We start from the raw sequence: 24,507 nt of genomic DNA, 5'->3' as shown, positions 1-24,507 counted from the left end.
CAACATGCAAAAGCATTTTCATTCTGGATCAAAATTAATTATTTTATTTAGTAGTGTTTTATCCTTAATTAAGAGGAAATAATATCCTATAAATTATACTACGTCTCTCCATAAATCTTGCTATAGTCCTCAGTGGATTCAAAGCTTAAATGTAAGAATTAATCATTATGTCAAACCTCTTTCTCTGTCTGGTTCCAGCTTAATTTCTCTGTCTTAATCCAGCTTAATCTAAACTCATCAACCAACAGGTCCTCCCATGAATGGTAAATGTGGTGTGCATTAAATTAGTCATGATTGTACAAGAAAAACATCATCTTCCACTTCTTCATACTATTCATAATGCCTAAGCCTTGTGTTTGTGTGTATTTATATACACACACACAAAAGATACATTACTACATCTGAGATACCCATTATCCGATCACATAGAAAATTAACTTCTAAAAAAATAATACTAGTGAAAGTTTGCAGTCATCTTACTTTTCAAAATATCTTTCAAAATGTAACACTAAACGCTCAGTTTTTCAGAAAGGTTTTTTAGAAGGGTGGTGGGGCTGAATTTCTTGCATACAGTTGAATGAAATGTAGCCAAGAATATAGTAAATTGCTCAGTTTGAAAAAGTGATAATCATCACCTTTCCTCCATCAAAAACTCTCCTCTCTGATTTAGTGATTGACTCATTTGATAGTCAGCTCTCTATCCCTATCAGATGAAGAAAAAGAAACACATCACTGACTTCCAAACATGATACTGGGATAAAAGTTCTTGCAATGTCTCTGACACTAGCAGTGATTTTCAAGTTTGTTTTTTTGTTTTTTCCCACAAATCTTTAGTCCCTAGGTCTACATTAATCTAAGTAATGTTGGAGTACTTCCAGAGTACTGCTAGAGAGTTGTCACTTTGTCACAATCCAAGTATGTGTTATATGGACTTCTGTGTCTTAGAAAATAACAAAAGAAAAATAAGGTTTACAGGTACGGATGGTGGAAATTAAAAGTGACAATGACAAGTTGTAAGGTGTACATAGAAAAACTATAAATAAAAAACATCAGAAAGACTGTAATATTGATGGTAAACTTCTCTGAGTGTTGAAATGGTTTTGGTCCAAGAGACTTCAAACTGGAGTCCCTAAGACATTATTGTACTTCAGAGAGATGTCTACTTTATAAAAGCCATGCTTAATTTTGACCAAATGATACAAAATTGAATAATCAACACATGATCCATTAGATATCTTATTTTCCTGGAAAACTGGAAAAATTAAAATTTCACCATATACCAATGGGAATAATATTGCTGTATTCTTCCTAAATGACTACTGGTGTGACACTATTAAGATTTTAGGAGCAGCTATAGGACTGTTTGAACAGCAACCTTTTTTCCTAATGGTGATCTCTCTACCTATCCACCCCTACTTCCCCAGACAGTGATGCCCAACAAGGTCTTCCCAGCTACAGTTAAAGAAGTTCAGTGTGGAAAAGTAAATCAGGAGGGGCCAAATGTGTCTCCACAGAATGCATCAAAACATTTCCTTATTACATATAACAGATATAGAGATAAATTACAGGGTTCTCTGTGGCCAAATTGTCCACAGTGAGAAGACAAATGGCCCCCAATGAGAGAGAATGAGAAGCAGAAATTGGAAAAAGCGGAGATAACTGTTCACAGCTGAAGGGTTCCTGATGTCCAGGAGAACGTATGTCCTGACCTGACACTGTGTTCAATTCCTTTTTGGATTTCACAAACCAATTCAATCTCCTCATAAGCTAAATGTGTTAGAGTGAAATTTCACAAGCAAGGTAATTGATTACTATTACTGATACCTGTTCTCTGCCAAGAAGGAGAAATAGAAAACAGATTCACTTTCCCATTTGGAATGCCTAGGAAAAGAAAAAAAAAGTATCAAATAAAAATGACAAGACATCGGATATCAGTTTGATCCCAAAGATACAGAGCAAAAATGAGCTTGTAACTATGAACTGTCTAGAGAGAGTTTCCAGGTCAACATAAAAGGAAAGGGAATCAAAGCGAAGCCATGCAGACCCGGTGAAGCGAAGACACAGATCAGAGGCTGAGAACCTCAGGCACTTAGAGTTTACAGGGCAGAATTCTGGAGAACACTCTGGAAACCTACAGAAGTTTCTCCTTGTTTATTCAGCTGAGTACTGACCGATACATGAATATTATAAGGAAGCCATAAGAGGCCTGGGAAATGACCCCTGAAAGGGATTAACAAAATCATCAGAGTTCACAGAGGAAAGAGGTTAGCGCTTGGTCCCACAATCCAGGAAGGAAAACCTCATCTGTAAGGGTAGTCAGCAGTGGGGAAAAATAACATCTAGTCTAAACACAATGATAATCCCACATAACAACAGTTTAAAAGTCAACACCCCAAAGAGCAAACTGTTTTCAAGTAACTTAACCTCATCACAGAATAAACCTCAAGCACATTAAACACAATATGGAAACATCCAGCACTTATTAAGGAAATTTTCAGAAAGGCCGGTATTTGAAACAAATAAAATATGACATAAATGGCAACTCAAAGAAGCACGCAAAGACAAATTAACTGAAAAGGATACAAAAGGGAAAAGAGAGAAGGCACAAATTACAAGTAACAAAAATTAAAGAGGAGCCATCACTCCTGATCCTGTGAATGCAGAAAGGATAATAAAGGAATATGATGAGCTCCGTGCCCACAGGTTTAATAGCACAGATGAAATGGACCAATTTCTTTAAAGACACAGCTACCAAAACTTACACAGGCAGAATAAACTGCAGAGGCTCATGCTGACTAAATAAGTGGAATTAATAATAAATATGCTTTTAAAATAGCAAAGTATCAGGTGCAGATGTGCTCACTGGTGAATTCTAGCAAACATTTAAAGAAGAAATTTTTCTAATTCTGTACAATCTCTTCTAGAACACAGAGGCAGAGGGACTTCCTAACTCACTTCAGGAGCCAGTATTACCCTAATACCAAAACTGGACAGAGATATCACAAAAAAGGAAAAGTGCAGACGAGTATCATTCATCAAAATAGATGTAAAAATCCTTAACAAAGTAAGAGCAAATAGAATCCAATGATGTATAATCAGTATAAATCACAAGCAGGTGGGATTTATTCTAGGTGTGCAAGATTGGTCTAACATTCAGAAATTACTCTCTGTTATCCATCATCAACAGCCCAAAGAAGAAAAATCACATGACCATATCCATAAATGCAAAATATAGCACTTGAGAAAGCCCAACACCAAACATAAATAAAAACTCTTAGCAAATCGGGAATAGAGGAAAGTCCCTCAGCTTCAGAAAGGACAGCTATAAAACACATGACAGCTGGCAGTTGCATTTAATGTGAGAAAATAGATGGTTCCCCAATAAGATCAGGAAAAAGGCAAGGATACGTGCTTTCACACATAATGTTTGACATTGTACTAAACGTTTTAGATAATGCATCAGACATTAAAATAAAATAACAGACAGACTGGGAAAGAAGAAATAAAATGGCCTTTGTTCACAGATGACACTTCTGTCTATGTAGAAAATTCTAAAGAATCACCACCAACAAAAAACATTCCTGGGAACTAATAAGCAATTAGAGCAAGGTTGCAGGATATGAGTTTAATACACAAAAGTTAATTGCTTTTTTATATACCAGCAATAAAAAATCATCATTTAAATTTAAAGGCAAAATATCGTTTACATTAGTACCAAAATATGAAATACTTTGGCATAAAACTAACAAAATATGTATGAGATCAATATGAGGAAAATCATAAAACTCTGATGTTAGAAATCAAAGAAGGTCTAAACGAAAGGAGAGATGCTCTAAGTTCTATGCACAGAAAGACACATTATTGCCAAGATTTCAGTTTTCCCCAACCTGATACATAGATGTAACACAAAGCAATCAAAACCCCAGGAAGTCACCTTGTGGATGTCAATAAACTGAATCTGAAGTTTATAAAATACAACGGATCCCACGCAGCCAACACTAGAGCGAAGGAGGAAAACAGTCAGAGGACTGACTCTGACTTTAAGACTTATGATAAAGCTGTAGGAATCAAGGCAGCATGGTATTGGCGAGAAGGTAGATAATACAGATCAGTGGGACAGAACACAGAATACAGGAATGGATCCAGAGATGGGTATTTTCTGCTGATTAGCCACAAATGTGTAAAGGCAATTCAGGGGAGAAAGTAGAGAACGGCTTGTCGACAAATGGTTCTGGAAGAATTGGACATCTATGCAACCTCACAATATATGGGGGAAAAAAACTAAAAATGACATTTAGCATTATAAGCTAAATGTAAAACTTAAATCATAAAGTTTCTATAAGAAAACATAGAATGAAATATTTACGATCTTGAATTAAGCAAATATTCCTTAGGTAAGGCACCAGAACAATATTAATGGTATTTAATTAATATTAAAAAAAAGTATATTGGACTTCTCAAAATTAGGAATCTGTGCTCTTTGTAAAGACACTCATAGAAAAGTAAAAAGACAAACCTCAGAGTGGCCGAATATTTGCAAATTATGTAACTGATAACACACTAGTATCCAGAATAAAAACTCTCAAAACTCAATTAAAAGAGAATATGAAAATGAATATATGTATGTACATGCATGACTGGGACATTGCTGTACACATTTGACATATTATAAATGATGGTACTTCAATTAAAAAAAAAAAACCCTCAATTAAAAGAAAGCCAACAGCTCAGTAGTAGTGGTCAAACTATCTAAACAGATACTGCACCAAAGAAGATATGCAAATGTTAAAGAAGCTCATAAAATTATGCCCAAAATAATTAGTCACAGAGAAATACAATGATTTCATTTATGCATTCATCAAATACATGCAATGGCTCACCTATTATGCTCCAGGAATTACGTGACATACAGAGGACCAGATGTGAGAGAGGTTAAGGTGATGCCCTCAGGTCTACAGTGCAGTGGGAGCACTGACGCAAATCCAGAGTGTGATGAGTGGTAGAAAAGCAATGTGCAAAAAGCTCATAGTGATGCACGTAGACAAATGAACCGATAAACAAAAAATATTCACGGAGGTCCTAATTTAATCTTGGAGGGTGGGGAAGACGTGTCAAGGAAGTGTGTTCGTGCTAAGAACTGAAAGATAGTAAAGCAGGTGAGTCGTGTGATGTGGGATGGATGGGTCTAATATTATGGCAGTCACTTCTCAGAAGAAAGTGCAATATGTTCAAGTAGCCTACATTATTTTCTTTGTGTTTTCTCACTCTATTATTTTCAAAGGCTGTCTGTATAAAGGCTTTTTGATTTGGGAAGATCATAGCATGCAATATATTATTTTGAATAAGCTAAGCAGAAAATCTTTGCTGGACTTTTAACAGTGAATTTTACTTTATTCAAATACTAAAAATAGCTAAAAATTCTCGATATTTCTTATTCCTTTGCTACCTGGAATTAATTATTGGTACTTATCCATCTAAAAATCTTAAAATCTATTCCCTCACATCTAACTGTTTATGTATCTATTCTTATTTTAAAAAATCCTAACTTCTTAATTGATTTAACTTTATATATCTTCTTTAGTCTTTTATAATATGATGTTTATGGTAATTTCCACAAATGACAATGCACTCAGTTTACAGCACATGTAGGTAATTCCAGGCCAGTCTGAGAATTATCTCAAAGATTATTCCTAGATCTTTCCTCCACACTTCCATTTCCTTTTGTTTCTCATTCATTTGCTAGGTTTTTCTTCAGATTATAGTGTGTTTAAGTAAAATAAATACATTTCAACTTTAACAATGCCACGTTACTCGTTAGAGGAAGTTTGAACAATGTAGACATGTTTGTAGAAAGTTAATCATATTTATCTACATTTAATGAAAAACGCTGTTGTATTTTAGTGTTTTCCATGCAATATTCAAATGTGAGTTGTATTAGTTTTGGAATTTACTCTGCCCTGTTTTAATCATTTTCTATTTTATGTTTTATCATTCATTTTTTTAAAATTAAATTGAAATAATGTAATAGAGGAGACAAATCTGACTCTATGTTGGATCTGTTCCTTTAGTTTTAACCACTGCGCCCTGTTTTCTAGGCTTAGTCTTGCCAGCTCTGCACCTTTTGTAAAACAATGTCGCCTTGAGCCTGAAACATACAGGAGAGCCTGTCCTCGGGGCTCTGACCTTTAAGGATGCTAGCACTTCTGCACTTATGTAGAGATGGCAAGTTGCAAAATAGAGAACAACCTTTGTTTTGTTGGAAGCTTATAGGGACACCATGACCTGGCCCACCAGGAGGGCTGCAAGAACAAAGAATGCCTGCAGCAAGGAGTTTGCAACAACCAACCAGACCCCCTCCCTTGTTTTCTGTATTCTGACTAGAGCAGGATGATTCTCTAAGACATTGGTCTACCATCCTCCTGGTCGGCGGCTTTCTGAATAAAGTCACTATTCCTTGTCCCAACACCTTGTCTCCCGGTTTACTGGCCTGTCGTGTGGTGAGCAGAAAGAGTTTTGACTCGGAAACAGTAGAATCAAAAAGAACACATATCATAACATCTATCTTTCAAAAGTTTACAACTCAGAGCTTTTTAGTTTATTCATAGAGTTACAAAAAACACACAACTATATAATTTTAGAGCATTTCATCACCCAAACCACATTCACTACAAGTCACTTCAGTTGCTTTCACGCCTAGCTGCCCTGCAACCACTAATCTAGATTCTGTTTCTTTGAACTTGCCCATTCTGGACATTTCATATAAATGAAATCCTACAAACGTGGTCTTTACTGACCGGCTTCTTTCAATTAGCATAATGTTTTCAAGATTCACCCATGTTTTAGCATGTGCCAGGACCTTTATTCTTTTTTATTGCCAAGTAAAATTCCACTGTGCAGCTATGCCACATTCAGTTTATAGACATTTGACTTGTTTCCACCTTTTCACCATTATGAATAATGTTGCTATGAGCATTCATGAATTTTTGTGGGGCATATGCTCTCAGTCCTCTTAGGTTTATACCTAGGAGTGGAACTGCTGAATCATTTGGTAGCTCTATGCTTAATATTGTGAGGAGCAGTAAAATTGTTTTCCAAAGGATTTCTCTTATAAACATCACCAGCAATGTATGTGTGGTTACTCAATTTTCTCAGCATCCTCAACATTGGTCATGGTCTTTTTCTTAGCCGTCCAACAGGGTTTAAAGTGGTACCTCATGTTTGCTTTGACTTCCATTTCCCTAATGATTACTGATCTTGAGTAATTTTTCATGTGCCGAGTGGCCATTTGTGAGCCATCTTTAGAGAAATGCCTATTCAAATATTGTGCCTACTTTTTAATGGCTTGTCATTTTAGATAAAAAAGCCACACAGTGGAACCAGAATATACAGGTGACCCTTGAACAACTGTATAGGTCCACTTATACACAGAGTTTTTTCAGTCAAAATACTACTACAATACTACACGATCAGCTGTTGGTTGAGTCTGTGGATGCAGAAACCCAGATTCAGAGAGCTGAATATGAAGTCATACTCCGACTTCATTGTTTAAGGGTCAACCGTACATCCTGCAAAGGACTCATATTCATAATGTGTAAAAACTTCTTCCCAACCAATACAAATGCAAACGCTTCAATAGAGAAACAGAGCTAACTAGAGCTATTTAGCTGATAGCTGAATAGAGAAAAAAATGCTAACTACTATGACAGATACTTCATAAATGTGAAAACCCAAATGGTTAATGAAGCTAAGAAAAAATAATCAAAAGACTTTACTCATAAGGGAAATAAAAATTAACTCACAATGAGATACCAAAACACGGTGAGCTATTGATACACATCCACCAGAGTGGCTAACGTAAAAAGGTACAAAATACCTCCTGTTTCTGATAATGAAATTTGAACTTTCACGTGCTGCTGAAACTTGTTGGACATACTTTCAAAAATTGAAAAGTGACTTTTGATCTAAGCATTCCACTCCAAGTAAATAAATGCCTAATAGAAATGAGTGTATTTCCTAAGAAAGTATTCATAGTCAGACTATTACTGTTACCAAGTCCAAACTTGTTCTGCTTGCCACATGACAGGCCAATAAATCAGGAGATGATGCGTTGGGGCAAGGAATAATGACCTTATTCAGGAAGCGGGCAGACTGAGAAGATGGCAGACTAATGTCCAAGAGAACCATCTTCCCCAAGTAAGAATTCAGGCTCCTTTTATACGAAAAAGGGGAGGGGTTGTGGTTGGTTGTTGCAAACCTCTTGAAGTCAGAATCCTTTGTTCTTACAGATGTCCACCTGGGTCAGGTCGGGATGTTTCTGTAAACCTCTAACAAGACAAGTGTTATTCTCTATTTTGCAACTTTTCATCTTTATATGAATGGGAAAGTGTTATACCCTTAAAGGTCAGCGCCTTGAGAACGGGCTACCCTGTACTTCAGGCAGGAGGCAACATTGCTTTACAAAAGGCGCAGAACCAGCATGACTAAGCACGGGAGCCAGCACAGCGTTAGAGCTAATGGAACAGATCTAATATGGAGTCAGATGTGTTCTTCCCTATTACATTACTAATATCTAAAAACTGCAGATAATCCAAAAATGCCCATCACCAATAGAATAGATAAATAAAATGTGGTGTATCTGTCCAGTGAAATACTATTCAGAAACTTTAAAAAATGGACTATAACTTCATCCAGTAATATTAACAAATCTCACAAAGGTTCAGAAGAGCCAGACATAAAACAATACATTCTTCATAAACATACATAGTTTAACACAGTTTCAAAAGTCACACCAGTAATTATCTCAAGATCCAGGTGTTGGAGATGTGGCTGTGTTTATAAAACTCCATTGAGCTGGACTTTTATGATTTGTGTACTGTATGTGTGTGTGCATATGCTCATTATATACACATTTATTTTCCTCTGCAAAATATTTGCCCCTCTCTCTTAGTTTTTTTTTAATCTTCCCTCTTCAAACACCTTCTTCTATCCTATTTTAAAATGTAAATTTTCTAAAGACATGATCCTTTCCCTTCTGCTTTTCAGTATTAAAACTGGAGTAACAAATGCCTACTAGGAAATTAATTTGGTAGGGAAGGCATGACCAGATGTGGTCCTAAACAAAGGGCGGTAGCAGGGGATTTTTAAAAGAAAACGATCCTGAGAGAGGAGAAAATCCACTAAAACATGATGAAATCAGTAAGAGATAAAGGAGAAAACTGGATCAAAACAAAGTGTCTTCACTCCAAGATCCCTAATGGACTCACACAAATTGCACTGAACAAACAATAAATCCGTGCATGGGTGGGTGCCCGTAACTACCCACATTATTCAGCAGTTCTGTCTAGATGGTCAGCATGGAAGGACTTCTCATCATGAGTTCACTCAAGATTCCTGTGCCTGTTTCATAAAATGCACCTGCTGTTAAATGATTACCGACTGGAAAGAATCCTAATGGAGTCGGGGACAGAAAAATCAGCGACCATCAGAAAGTTTCTTTGAGAATATATGTGACTGACTCCAAGCACCAAAATAACATCTGTGTCTGGTAAAGCTCAGTATGCTATATATAAAGCTCTCGCTAAGTAGATGTGATCACAGAGATTATATATTTAGATACCGGCTATCACAAAACAAGGAGAATGCGCCACTCAGGTGGCTCTCAACAATGGTCTGCATTTTGTCATGCACTTATATATCCATTCTAAAGGACAGGAGGGTAGAATTAAGGCTAACAGATAGTGGAAGACTGCACTGGGGACACATCCCAATCATCTTTTATTGCTAAGCTATGCTCTGTCTCTGATTTGATTTTCAGGAAAGCCTGCTGGGTAGTCTCAGCGATGCACTTACACGTTTGAAGCAGATGACATTAGTCACACTGCTTAAACCCGCGACGGAAGCTCAGAACAGTATTATTTCAAGAGACAACTTCCTTCATATACAAACACAGGCGGGTTCACTGGATGACTTCACCTATCTCCTCATTTTGCTTTTGTTTTGTTAAAGAAGCCATCATCACCAGAATGGCCATGGAGGTTTCACATCCTGCAGAGAATGAAGCAATTATGAAATTCATTTAGGGCTTCTGAAAAGAGTAAACAACAATATATTTACAACACACCAGATGGCAAATGGATATCGTGTTTATTTTATATTTTCATGCTAAAACCTGTGTAATGTGCATTCCACTCATAGAGGTGGTTTTAGGAAAAAAAAGGATGTGCTTGTTTTCAAAGGTTCCTCTGCAATTTCTGAAAAAGTAAGCAGTCCTATTGTTAAGAGTCAGATATATTGAAACAAATGTATGTAAGTTGCCTTATTTGGCAGTAATATACTCAGTAGATATTTTAGCAAAGGCTTCTTTCCTATGCACTTACTGTCCCTTTTAATCTCCGGCTGTGGGTACTGTTTTTTAATAAAAAGGATCGAGAATAAATATGCTTGTAAGGTCATTCTGTGCTCACTCAGTAAAGGGCTCAGTTCGGATCCACTAGAGACATTTTGATATGTCTCTTAGGCTGTCTTCTTAGGCTAAGTGAGCTTTTTAAAAACTGTTAAAGAACAGTCTTTCTGGGATAACAGAAAAGCCACATGCAAGAGAATGAAGTTGGACCGCAGCTTCACCCAATGCAAGAAAATTAACTCCAAGTGGATAACAGAGATAAATATACTAGCTAAAGCTATAAAACTATCAAGAAACTAAAAAGGTAACTCATAGAATGAAAGAAAGAATTTTCAAATAAACTGTCTAACAAGGGAATTGTATGCAGAATATATAATCTTACAATCCAATAATAAGAAGACAAATAACTCACTTTAAAAATGATCAACAGATCTGAATAAACATTTCTCCAAAGAATAAATGCCAACGGCCAAAAGGCACATGAGCTGATGTTCAGCATCATTAAATGTTAGCTGAATTTAAGTTAAAACCACACTGAGGAGCAGCTCCACACTCACTAGGATGGTTATAATCAAAAAGGTAAATGAGTGTTAGTGAGGAGAAAGAGAAAGTGAAACCGTATGCCCTGTAAAAGGGTACAGCCACTTTAGAAAAAGTTTAGCAGTTTCTCAAAATGTTAAACATAGAGATACAATATGATCCAGCAATTCTACCCCTAGGTATATACTCAAAACATTGAAAATACACATCACACATAGATGGGCACATCAACGTCACAGCAGCATTGTTCAGAATAACTGAAAACTGAAGACACCATAAATACCCAGCAAGTGATGGATCGATAAAATATGGTACAGGCATCAAATAAAATATTATTTGGAAGTTAAAAGAAGAAGGTACTGATCTGTACTACAATATAGATGAACCTCAAAAATAGTGCGCTGAATTAGAGAAGCCAGTCACAACAGAACATCATTCAATTTCTGTTACATGCTCAAATCCAGCAAATTCAGAGAGACATGAAGTGACTTAGTGGTTGCCAGGGGCTGGAGCAATGGGGGAATAGGGAGTCACTGCTCATGGATATGGGGTTGCTTTTTGGGGGTGATGAAAATATTCTGAGATTAGGCAGTGGTGTCGTAATGGTGGCACAACTATGTTAATATACTAAAGGCCACCAAAGTGTACATTATAAAAGAATTTTGTGTAATGTGAAATATATCTCAGTAAGGCTATTATTTTTAAAAAAGCAAGTAATCTCTCTGTATAAATAACATGCAGCTGTCAATCTAAAAGAGATAAAAAGAAATGAATATGTATTTGCTTATTCTTAGTGTAGGAATAAACCAAAATTTTAATTTAAAAATAATGGCGACCTATAGCAGAGAAAACCAGGCTTAGGAGGGTATAGATAGAAACCGACACTCTCTAAATATACTTTGTTTGGTAGACTTAATTTCAGAATTTTGTAAATGTTTTACACAGTTATACAACAAAATTGAATTTAAAAGATCAGTCCCTAAATATAGAAAGTAAAATTAAACAAATGAACCTGTGCATTAAATTAGTGGCATAAACACATAGAGAGAGACCATTTCACATCAGCTTAAGAGTCTAAGATACAATAATTTGATAATGCCTCCCTAATGGGGGTATGCTCTAAAGATAAAAAATAATTTAAAGAAAAATCTTCAACACTTTTCAGCAGTTTTTTGTTGGTTGTAGTGTTGGTATTTTTATACTGACGCTGCTATGTGTACTGTCGGGTAAAGTAAACGATTAATTATACTGGGATCACTGAGAACTAGAATTTTTTTTAGTGTGGGAAAAAAAAAAGCCAGATATAAAATTATTGAGATGAAATAAAATCTCTTTAATCCTGAGTGGAAGTACCAATGTGAATAACTCATGGTCTATTTTATCATAAAATAAAATTCTATCACTATTCACCAATTAGGAAATTGTCAAACTTCCGTTGTCAAACTATTTTGAGTCAGTCTCAAACTGTCTGAATTATCTGGGTGAGGAAATAGTTGCCTCGAAACCACATGAGAATTGACACAAACAAAAGGTGATTCATGGTGGCTGCTTCCCCTCTGCAGGTGTCTTCAATTTGAAACATCTTTGAGAATTTTGAGTCCTTAGAATCTACCAGAGAGCTTCTTACTAAGAAATAAGAATGCTTATTCCTATTCACACAGGTTCGGAGCCACATGAAACAGATGCACACTATGAGTTTGATATATTTCAATATCATCGGGGAAAAGAGTTTTGAAGGAAACAATACCGAGGCAGCAGAAGAAATGAGCTCTAACTAGAATCTGGATTTTCTAGACATTTGAATCTGGCAAGTCCTATCAACTCACTGGACCTTCATTTCACCATTAATAAAATGTAAAATCTGAAATAATAGTACCCAAAACATTCTTTGTCTCTGAACTCCATGGTTTTACATAGTTATCCTGATATGTAAAAAGATATCAGCTACTCCTCACCAGAAATCCCTTCTTAACAATGTATAGCAGTGTCAAGTCAATGAGAATGAAATAAAGTTTCACAAATAATGACTAATACATCATCAACATTCCTAATGCGTGGTAGGTCCCATGATAGTGGTGATAATCAAAACATTGGCTGATATTTCTGCACTTAAGAAAAAATAATAAATGCATCTGTAACTGCAGTTTCTTGTCTATCATATTTATTGGTGAAGCAATTTGTTACATGCAAGAGATATACAGGGCTTTCTCTCGTTGCTAGATTTATAAGATTGTTCACACTTGATAAATTGCTTGTTAAATGGTGCTTACAATTTCCCCGAGAGGACAATAAAAATATATTCAGGTTTATTGGTCAATCATCGGCTTCTCTGACTTATCAGTAGAATGTAATGAAATCTTATGTTCTATCTTACTTTTTGTTCTTGGAAATATTTAATGAGATTTGATCCGTAAATAATCAATTCATAATTATTCACAAATCAGCTTGAATTAGCTACTCTTTCATAAAGCAACAAAATTTATAGTTTGCATAGAAACATTCTTAAAGTGAGTAGACCTTCGGAAGGCTCTCTGTAAGAGATGACATTTCTATAAGAAATGTCAAAGAATTCTACTCTATTGTTATGTTAGTTTGGCCTAGAATGTATTTGTTTTAAATTTAGAGATAATATGAACTTTGATTTTTAAATAGAACAATCCTAAGGAAGAAAATACTATATAGCTAGCAACATTATGGCAAAAATGGAACTTGACAATGTATATAAAATTATTCTTTATGCAGAAAAAATAAGCATTCAAAAATTGATCAAGGATATAGCTTATTTACTGAAGACTCCTCTTAAAATTAGCAGAATTTATTCATATGCAAGTGTTAACTTAGATTCAGTATTTTTTAAGGCTCGAAGTCTGGTTAATTTCTAGAATATGGTATAAACCATTTTATAGTTACTTAATTAAATTTAAGTATAAAAAATCACATGTAAGTGACAGAAATAGGTTCCTTAACTATAAAACAGTGGGAAATTATGAAAAATCTGTACAGAGTTTCATTAATATTTACTTTATTGGGAAGTAATTAGTTTGAAAATATGTACCTTTTAAATATTAGTAAAGAAAGTACACTAGTGATTTAGTTTAGCACAAGGTTTGAAGAAATTAAATTACTTTGTGTTTCAGTCTCTAAAATGGAGGCTATGAAAATTTCTTGCTTTATTATTATAAAAATGGTTATACTTTTAATATCTAAAGTGTAAGTTTACAGAAAATGAGCCATAATCACTATTTCAGTTTAATCCTATGTAAAGGGGGCCTGGCTTCATGGTATCATACATTGTATCTTATTGTAGATAAAGTAACTATTTGCAATTCTCTATTTTGTCGATGTAATTCCTATCTCTTATAGTTTAATACCTGCAAATGTAAATTTTACTGACATTAACATCAAATGTGCTAGCATTTTATTTTTCAAGGCAGACACCCCTTGTCTTGTGACGGGGTGGGGAGTGAAATTTTTCTGGCAATAACATCTCTTTTTCCCTCTGTATCCTTGTATATTCTCAGCCAAAATTATTTTTGATAAGAAGAAAAAGAAGCCAAGGAAGGGGAAGGAGAATAAATAAAAAAGCAGCAGAGATGGAAGAGGAGAAAAGACAACTCTAATCTAATTATTAATGGCAAGAGCAGCCTGCTGTTTACATGTGAAAAACTACGTGTGATAAAGATTATGTGTGTTGCCTCCAATTCAAGATGTAATGTCACTTAATCTTAATGACAATCCTGTAATATGGGTGTTGATATCCCCATTTTATAGAGAGAAAGATACAGATGAGAGGGTTTTAAATATTTCCCTGCGTTGAAGGAGACATTCATCCATTTTCACAGTATTTTATAAATATTTTGAGGCATACTATTCCACTGTCACCTTCTACTAGACTGATTATCTGGGGTGGGTATGGGAGGGTATTTAGAATTCAAAAATTATTATGTATAAAAATTACACACACGAAAAAGGACAGCAATAATTTAATAACCTAACACTTTAAATCAGATCATCTTGACAGATACAACCCTTTCTGTCAGATCAACAGCATTCAAATAGGGACGTTGCCTTTTATGACATGTGCTACTTACTATAAAGATGTGATGCTGACAAAAAACTGGTGTGTCAGCTCATTCTAACATGTTTTCATGACTACATCAAACTAAAAGAAATTTGAGAATTTACTTAAATAATCTGAATAAAGTAGGATCACATTTTATTGATGATTAATATGGTGGCTGTTATGTCATGTTGGATTTCCTTGCACTTCATTTGAAAAAAGAAGGTTCAGAATGCAAACCTCTTGGGAATTTAGTGTCCATCAATACACCAAATGATGTATTTGAACAATGAATTTATCGTTAAAGCTGTGTGTGTAATCTTCGGATGCCTCCCATAAATATATAGCATAAATATGTTAGAGCAGGCAGACAGCGAGATATGAGGTGAGAAAGTGGGGCACAGGCCAAATGGCAGGAAACTATACATCATGTGAACAATGGGGGTCCTTGAGCAGAGAGAGAAAAGCAGGAACCTTTTGACTGATAAGAGATCACTCATTTTGAGGGTGACAAGTATCCTGGAGGCAGGCAAAGAAAAGTGGGAAAAGGCAGGAACCTCCAGTATCCAAATGTAACCTTTGGCTCATTATGCCCTCATTTCAACAAAATAGCCTTGCAGATTAGAAGTACCCATCACGGACCAACACCATGACCCTTCAGATCCAGACTAAATAAGGACAAAAATCCCTTATCCCCTCAGGAAGGTGGAGCTGGGATGGAAATCAGAGAATACAACTCCAAACCCCTCCCTCCCCAATGAACATTCTGCCCATTAATATTTACACCCTATGGAACCGGCCTGCCAAAGAAACTCAGCCCAACCATTGACCTGAGTCTGCCCGCTCTTCCCTTGAGAGCATCCAATCACTTAATAAATCCTCACTTTACTTTCTTGACCTCCATGTCTCATCTCTGAATTCTTTCTGCAACAAGACCAGAACCTAATCACCGTCAACAATTATTTGCTAAAAATATATAGTTTTGGCTCTTCCGCTAAGGAATTTAGGTTGCTAATCTAGTATATACTCTTCCCCAAATAAAATAAATTTATAGGCACTGTCAGGAAATCACCATTTCCCACATTATTTATCTTTAAGCAATACTGCGTATGAATGTTTTAACAAACAGACCTGTGACTCCTTCTATTTTTCCAGCTAAAGCAGGAAACCAGGTCATCAGGGATTTGACAATTAAATAAGCAAATTCACCCTGTGCTCTGTTTCCTTTCAGGAGAGGAATGTTTTCCCCCGATGTTTAAAAAGTGTGAGGGTGACATTTTGTAGCCAATGAATCACAGGTGACGATTTGCCCGAGTTCCCCCACAGGCTGTAGCCTGGGTTCTGTTGACCTATGAACAGCCTTAGTCTAAGCCCACAGAAGTGACCAGCAGCGGGGCCCGATGCTGTCAGGGGTCTCCAGGGAGGCTTCTGGTTTACAACTTAAACTCCTTGGCATTCAAGTAGCAGTAACATCCCCGACACCGTACCCTTGATTAAAAATATATATATATTCCCTGGGGCTCACGGTCAAGATTTTAGATCCTCCTCCAACTTGCCCTCAGGCTTTGCGATCAACTTGAGAGAACAGTTCCTCTTTTCCCGTGATTTCAAAGAAATCAGGCCAGAGGTGCTGTTTAAAGGAAAACAGTGAAGAAGCATTTCGACACATTCCTATCAGGTTTTCCGCGTTTCACCAGGTAGAGGCTTTCCTCCAGGTTTCTCTTCCCAGAGTCTTCCCCCCACTTCAGCGCACCCCGTCCCTCAGCGCTGTCCTCACCAGTGTCCACATGATTGTAGGAGTGCACTGTAGGCGGCTTCATGCTCCTTCCACAGGATTTATTTTATATTATCCATGTTGGATTTGTGGTTTGATCTCATAGAATGTTATAATCAAGAAGAAATATTTTAGAGCTTTAAGGAAAGATACCCATTTTCAGATGAAAAACTGAGGCTAAAGAAAGTTGGGTTTTATCTGCAAGACTCACAGAAAACCTGTCAGCTCCTTCTTCCCAACGAGGCCACGGAGGTCAAAGACTCCACTTCTGCTGCGTTTCCTAATTTTGGCCGATGAACTAAGTCACCCGGGTCCTCACAATCAGGCTGCAAAGTGTATTTTCTTCTGTGTAAAGTTTCCACGAGCCCGATTTCCCCACCAACCATGAATTGAGAAGCCTAGTCTTAACTTCTCTTAGACCATAGACAGAAAGGTTCTGGAATTTCTTTGAATCTATGAAGGGTGGAAATGGAGCTCATCCAGGCTACCTAGGGCCTGTGCTCCTTAACTCTGGATATGCTCAGGGAATTCAGACAAAGCAGACATCACAGCCATGCTCTGAAGCCAAAGCAGTTTTGGTTCAATGCCAGTTCTGTGCCTGCTCATGGGCTGTGATCTGAGAGGTTCCTCAAGGTCTTGCCTTTCTCACCAATCCTACATCTGTCAAATCATTGGCTTCATAAATGGTTTAGAAATTGGGACAAAAAAAGGTGCCTAAGGGCTGGTTTGACTATACGGAGGGGGTGGATGGAACCACTATCAATAATAAATATTTAGATATGCTACAATGTGCCACTCACTGTTCCCTATGCTTCTCACATACTATTTACTTTAATAATGAAGATACCTGTGTATTTTGCCCATTATCTTTTCTATTTATCAAGACAACTCAATGAATTTTGCCCATTTTAAGAAGAGAGGAGTTAAATTTTAAGAGCACACAGCAAATATGCAACAAGCTGATTTTCAACCCCTGGTCTATCTGACCCCAGGCCCTTTACTGTCATCATTTGCCTTCATCCGTAAAATTCATCGAACATGTGTTTGTCAAGCAGCTGTTCTGCTAGTGAGGGAATGAGGTATCTGGGGCAAGAACTGCAGGCGTTTCTTGATATGCTCAAATTATTCTTCTGAGGGTCCATGGGTTGAGTCAAATATTTCAGTTACCCTGATAAACTCAGGAGAGATCAGCAGGTACTGGGTATGAGGCAAATGCCCCCCGAGACCTGGCAACCACACAGTGAAATGACTCAGTTACACTGAGAGACACACATACTTAAATATATGTGGAATATTGCAATTTAACCTATTGTATCACAAAATTCAGAGTCAAAAATATTTTATCAATGTATTTTGCTGGACTTCTACTCTGAAGTAGGTTAAAATGAATAGCAAAATCTTAGCATCTAATAAAGAAATGGTGACTTTTCCTGGAAGGAAAAGGGAATTTGCACAAAGTAAAGTGAATTTCCTATGAGTAAAAATAATTTAACGTAGAAGGAACCATTAGAAAACTTCGTGGCCTTGGAATGATATGTAATTGTAAAATACAATTGTGTATCAAATATTTAGCATGGTTTTCACCCATCAATGCACATGTAGTATTATATTTTCATGCTCAGAATATCAAATGCACTCTCTTCATTGTGATTTTTAATCACCTGTTTGACAAGATAAAATAAAAGCTTTAAGACTGATTCAAATAACAAGTGTACTGACTTTAGCATTTTATGTGTTTTTAATGTTTACAGTTTGCCCCTGAGAAATGTGTATAAAATCAACTTGACTGAGAAGAGGAAAATTCATATTAAGGTGGGCGTTTCAGCACACAGTCAGGATTCTGGTAACATAATCTAAGTTAAAACCAGAATTATATACTGAGCAAGAATTTTTGGGCATTAAATTTATATATTCAGTGATTTAACAAATTTTTACCGAGGACCTTCTGTGATCAGGCATTTTACTAAGGTGAGCAAATAAAGACAGGTCCCTATCCACACAGCATCCAGCCTATACAAATATAAAGTGTTTGCCTACTTTTAAAATAATATATATGTTTGTCTGTGTGTGTATGTAGGTACTGGTGCATTTAGTTTGCATTCGGTTTATAATGGATATTCCAGCTGAGTCTAAACTGCAGCTTATCTGGTTGAATAGAGAACTATTCTCTCTAAGCCCCCACTGCAGTGTCTGTTTGCATGACTTAATGTGTAGAGGGGTTTTAGTTTTCTAACTAAAGCAGATAGAAGGGCAGTTCCAGATGCCCTGAGCTACAGTGTGAGATATAAGATGAGCATGGACAGACAGAATTGGGGAATATCTTTAATAACCATATAATAACAAGTAAACCATGGTGAGGAGTTGGGACTTGATCTGGGAGCAGTAGGGAACATTCCTGAATTTCTCCATCAGATTTTATTTTTTAGAAAGGCTATATGCAGATTAAGCATATAGTAGGAATAAACAGTCATTGAGACCTGGAAAGATGGGTTTAGAAAATACTTTTGAAGCAATGTGGTAATTGAATAAGCCCCAATACTTATAAAACCTACTAACAGATGTTTTTAGATGCATAATCTGATAGTTATAAAATGCTAACTTAATACATAACTACTTTTTAATGGTTTATAACAACATAGTTAATGCATTTATTTTTGTAATTATAGAAAAAAGATGTATGTTTATATATACACATTATATTTCCATGGTTCTGTAGGTTCTATAATGGCTGGATTCCTTTTACAGTTAGATAGAGGCATTGATTTAGAGATCTGCATATTTACCATACCATCATTGAGTGGGTACTTTCAAATGATTATTTCAAACTATGATTTTCTTTTGCTTAACTGCAACTTCTTAGGGTAGATTCATATTTGAGGCATTCCTGATTACCACTCAAGTAGGAGTGATACTGAAATCACCTTTTGCAACCAGAGACAGGAAAAAATAGTTCCATTTGGGGATAGTGCTTTCAGAACCTGATACGAAAGCAAAAAAATAATAATAATAACAGTATCAAATTATAGCAAACTTGTGCTTTAGATTACAGTTCAGACAAAGACATCAAACTATCTAAAGAATCTGCTTCCACCATGGTCCAGAAACTCTCTCACTATTTTGGGTAACCTCTACAGAACTGTTAAAATTAGTTTTAGGAAAATAATGTCTATAGCCTTTCATGATATTCATTATTAGGGCTACCAATAGCTAACATTTATTTGAGTTTCTGCATCTTATCCACAATTGCCTGCTGCAAACTATCCATCAGCCCCAAGAAGCTATGAAAGTGCCTAGAAAACCCTGCTGTCACCTGCATTTCTCCAGAAGGCAGGATGCCAACATAAAGAACTTCTCTGGCCTTTCACCTGCAATAATACATACTTGCTTTCTCTTTCTTAGATCCAATTACCTCCTAGTTGGCAGATAATGAGTGGAAAATTCATTTAAGCTATTGTGATAATGGGGACAGCAGGGAAGCCTTTATTATACCAAGGCCTGAAAAATAGGGTCAAATTATTTTCTTCCTTGTAGATTATATCTCATATCAGGTACAGCATAAAGCTGTATGCACCCACTGAACTCCATAAATGACTTCTATTTGAGAAAGTTTAGCCTGAAAAAATTGTGTTTCAATGTCTCTTTTTCACACCACATTTTATCCCTTGTTCTCATTCCTGCTTGTAGAACTGTCTAAAATACACACAAATACCCAGGTATGTCTGCCAGGTTAGTGCAATCATTGAGCTTTCTAGTTAGGAGCCTATTCAGATTTTTCTCTCACTTTTCTCTTCTTCCCTTATCTACTCTTTTCTCTCTCTTTCTATTTCTCCATCCAGATAGTTGACATAATCAAAGTGCCAGTATTCTTCCAGTTCCTAAGGTTTTCCTATTTTTTTGCATTTTTTTCAAGCCATAATTGACTTTCATCATTTTAGCAAAGCATCAGGAGACAGTATTATAGGAAGTGCAGTTGGCATTGATACAACCACATTTCTGGATGAAAGAAACAGTGTTTTTAAGGATATATGGCTTACAGCTGGTACACAGAAAAAGACTACAGATACTGACAGAGAAAAATAAACAGCAATAAAAAATAGATACATTAAAACCCAAATACTGCTTTTTATGTTATCCTTGGATTATTTTAATGGGGTATACAATGCACACTAAATATATATTACACACACACACACACACACACACACACACACAGAGTATAAATCTTGCCATGAACAGAACATGGTTATGACAATAGAAACACAGATCATAGATTGACGATGCTGTCCAGAGTTTTTCATTTAAAGAGTACATAAAACTAAGCATACATTAGGGAAAATTATACCTAAAACAACTTTACACTTAAATAGTTAAAGGTTTTAATTAAAACTTATAAAAATACAGTTTTTAAAATCAAGCAAGAAAAGGTTATTATTCATATTTTACCCCTTAAATGATTTGTTAAACATATTGACTCTGAATCTTTAATGAAGGAATTCTCTTATAATTTTCTAGAGCCATTATTGCCATTACTTCCTTTTCTCCCATATCCAATCAATGATCAATCCCTGAAACTCACTCTTCAGGCTTTAGCCAACCAGCTCCTCCACGGCCAGCCCATAATCCAAATCGCTGGGACCGCTTACCTGTACCACCACGCTGGGCTTCTAAGTGGGCTCCCTTGCCTACTGTCTTCACAGCAGCCAGAGGAATCTGCAAAAACATAAATCTGGTCATCTGCTCCAAAGTGTAACACTTCTCAGTAACTTCTCATTATACCTGAGGTAATAGCCCAACAGTTTAATCCCGTCTATGCAAGTGAACCTGTTCATTTCCTCTGACATCATCTTCTCACATCTGTCTTATGTTGACTTCTCCCCCCCCCACTGTGCTTCAGTTGAATATTCTCAACAGATCTGTCTTCCAGGCAACCCATCTTATTTTCTCATGGGTCTAATATTTGATTTGAGATACTACATGTCATTCAAAAAGTCTTACATACTTTAATAAACTTAATTCACTGGTGAAATTACCTGTCTGTTCATCTCTGCCATTTATTTATTCTATTTTCTTGAATACATTAATAATAATGCCTTTCAAGTCCTGGTTTGATATTTCAGTATCTAGATTTCTTAATGGTCCATTCCTCTTTACCTTCTTTTTCTCCTGTTTTTAGCAATATATTTCTGTTTTTTGACATGTCTAGAAATTATTTTAATGACTGTTACATCCTATTTTCATTTTTTAAGAATCTGGGTTATGTTACTTTTCTTGAAGAAAGTTTTGCCCTTTTCCCTGCTAGAGAATGACTACTTTACTTCCATCATGTCTGCGCTAAACCAAACTCAGGTTAAGTTTTTGTTAAGGTTTCACTGTGCCTCTCTCTCACCTTTGTTCCTAGAGTGTAGCTAACCACATTCCTCTTTCTGTCATTAAACTATTATTTTATTTGCACTGCTTCATTTTCTTTATTAAATAAGAAGTAAGTCAGACACATAAAGAAGGGATGTTGGCATGTCCAGTGCACACTATTGGAAACTGTTTTAAAGAGTCCTGCCTTCCTGTGTTCTTTTTAATTCCAGATTTACTGAGATACAATTGACATATAAGACTGGTATATTTTTTATAAGTTTAAGGTATACAAAATGATGATTTGATTCACAAAAATACTGTGAAATGATGACCCCGATGAACTTAGTTAACACATCACCTCACATAATTACATTTGTCTGCATGTGGGATGAGAACGTTTAACATCTACTGTCTTAGCAAATTTCAAGAATGTAATATGGTGTAGGTCACACTGAATAGCAGATCTTCAGAACTTATTCATTTTATAACTGGAATTTTTTACCCTTTGACCAACATCTACTCATTTCCCCCACCTGCCAGGACCTGTCAACCACCATTTTACTCTCTGTTTCTTTAGACAAGGAAACAACATAAGTGTCTATCAATGGATGAGTGGATAAAGAAAATTGTACATACACACATATATGTATGGAATATTATTCAGCCATGAGAAAGTCAGAAATCCTGCCATTTGTGACAACATGGGTGAAATTGAGGGCATTATAATGCTAAGTGAATTAAATCAGAAAAAGACAACTACTGTATGATCTCAATTATATATGGAATTGAAAAGCAAAAACAAAAACAAATAAAAGCACATTCTTTAAAAGGGAAGCTTGATATGTTTAACGGGAATTCTTCCTCTTCCTCCAGTGGGTCCTGAACTACAATCTCAGGGTTCTTGGCAGTGCAAGCATATTAAAAAAAAAAAAATGCTGTTGTTCTTTCCATATATTCTGCTTCCGCTTCTTAGTTGCCTTCTGATACAAGTTCATACTTAAACAAATAACTTATAAGAAAATTATCAGCACATTAGCAGCCCTGCAAATCTTTAGTATATTTACTTTGGTCTGTCTGACCTTTGGGAATCTCCGTGCTGCAACCATGACTTCCGCCCAGACAAAGCTGACAACTCCTGATCACTTGCCAGTATTGAGAGGATTGGTAACTTCCTTTAGAAAGAGAAGGTGCCAGTCACCAAAAATCTCTATGTGCTTCTGCTCTCTCCAGAATCTTACCCTACCCTTCATAGGTACATTTAAGGCCAACATTAAATGTTTTTAATCCATACACATGAAATGCACAATAAATGTGGGCTTTTCTTTTTACTACTACTACTGTTACTACAATACTATCAACATCATTATTACCCTGCTTGTTCAAACCACACTACATTCTGGAACAGATAAAATAGAACTCCAAGTACTATTGTGAGTAGCTCACTTTTTCATATCAAATATATTATTATAAACAACTGAATCCCCAGACTTTGGAAGGTTCACTCTTTATTAACTGACATTAAGATAATCGGGTCACTTACGCTGTAAGTATCATGAGTTATATCTTACAATGAATTAATAATAAAGTTTTCACTTTCCTTGTCTGAGCATACTAAGAGCTCTCTGGATACTTCTATCTGACTATACAAAAGAACACAATGACCTACATTTAAAGAACTTCCTCTGTTCTAAGGATTGTGGCTTTCAATGATACAATTCAGCAAGTTCTACATGACGCTTTGTGAGACCTGTCACAGCCAATATATCACAGTGCAGATTTTTCATGGTTATTATTGAATCCCCTAAAACCATTGACTCATGCTGTCCTTGATGTAATAAACTTGTTCCTTAAAAATTCGCTACACATGTGCAGTAAACAAGAATTATGCTTGCAACTTTCATTTCAATCTTTAACATGGAAAAAAACTTTCCCTTCAAGTTCAGCAAATCTATTATTCAACTCCTTTTTTCAAGAGCTCAAAAAATACGAGTTGGTAGAAACATAATATTTGTCCTCTTCTGTTGCTTTTCTTCACAAATTTTTAGCCATAGTATAAAATGTGTATCATTTTCACAGGAAATAAACTGGAAGGAAATAAACCTTTGGATAACTAAACAAACCTCAGGTTAACTCAATACCTCCAGAACTAAAAATCCTACCTGTCCTAAATATTTAATTACCACCCATGAGAAATACTAATGATTTTTTTTTTTATGGAGATAGCATGAGATAAAGGTATTTGTTTTGCTACTGGCATTGAAAAGATACTGCCCCTACAGATTTTAGTATCAGGAAAGAGAGAGCTTATTTTTCAAGTGGTAGCAGTCACATGACCTCAACCTCTGAATTACATTTGAGCACAGATGTTTTATGTTCTTCCAT

The sequence above is a fragment of the Camelus bactrianus genome, chromosome 4 (assembly GCF_048773025.1).
Source record: "Camelus bactrianus isolate YW-2024 breed Bactrian camel chromosome 4, ASM4877302v1, whole genome shotgun sequence".
NCBI classification, from domain to species: domain Eukaryota; kingdom Metazoa; phylum Chordata; class Mammalia; order Artiodactyla; family Camelidae; genus Camelus; species Camelus bactrianus.
Note: the sequence above shows the minus strand (reverse complement) of the source record.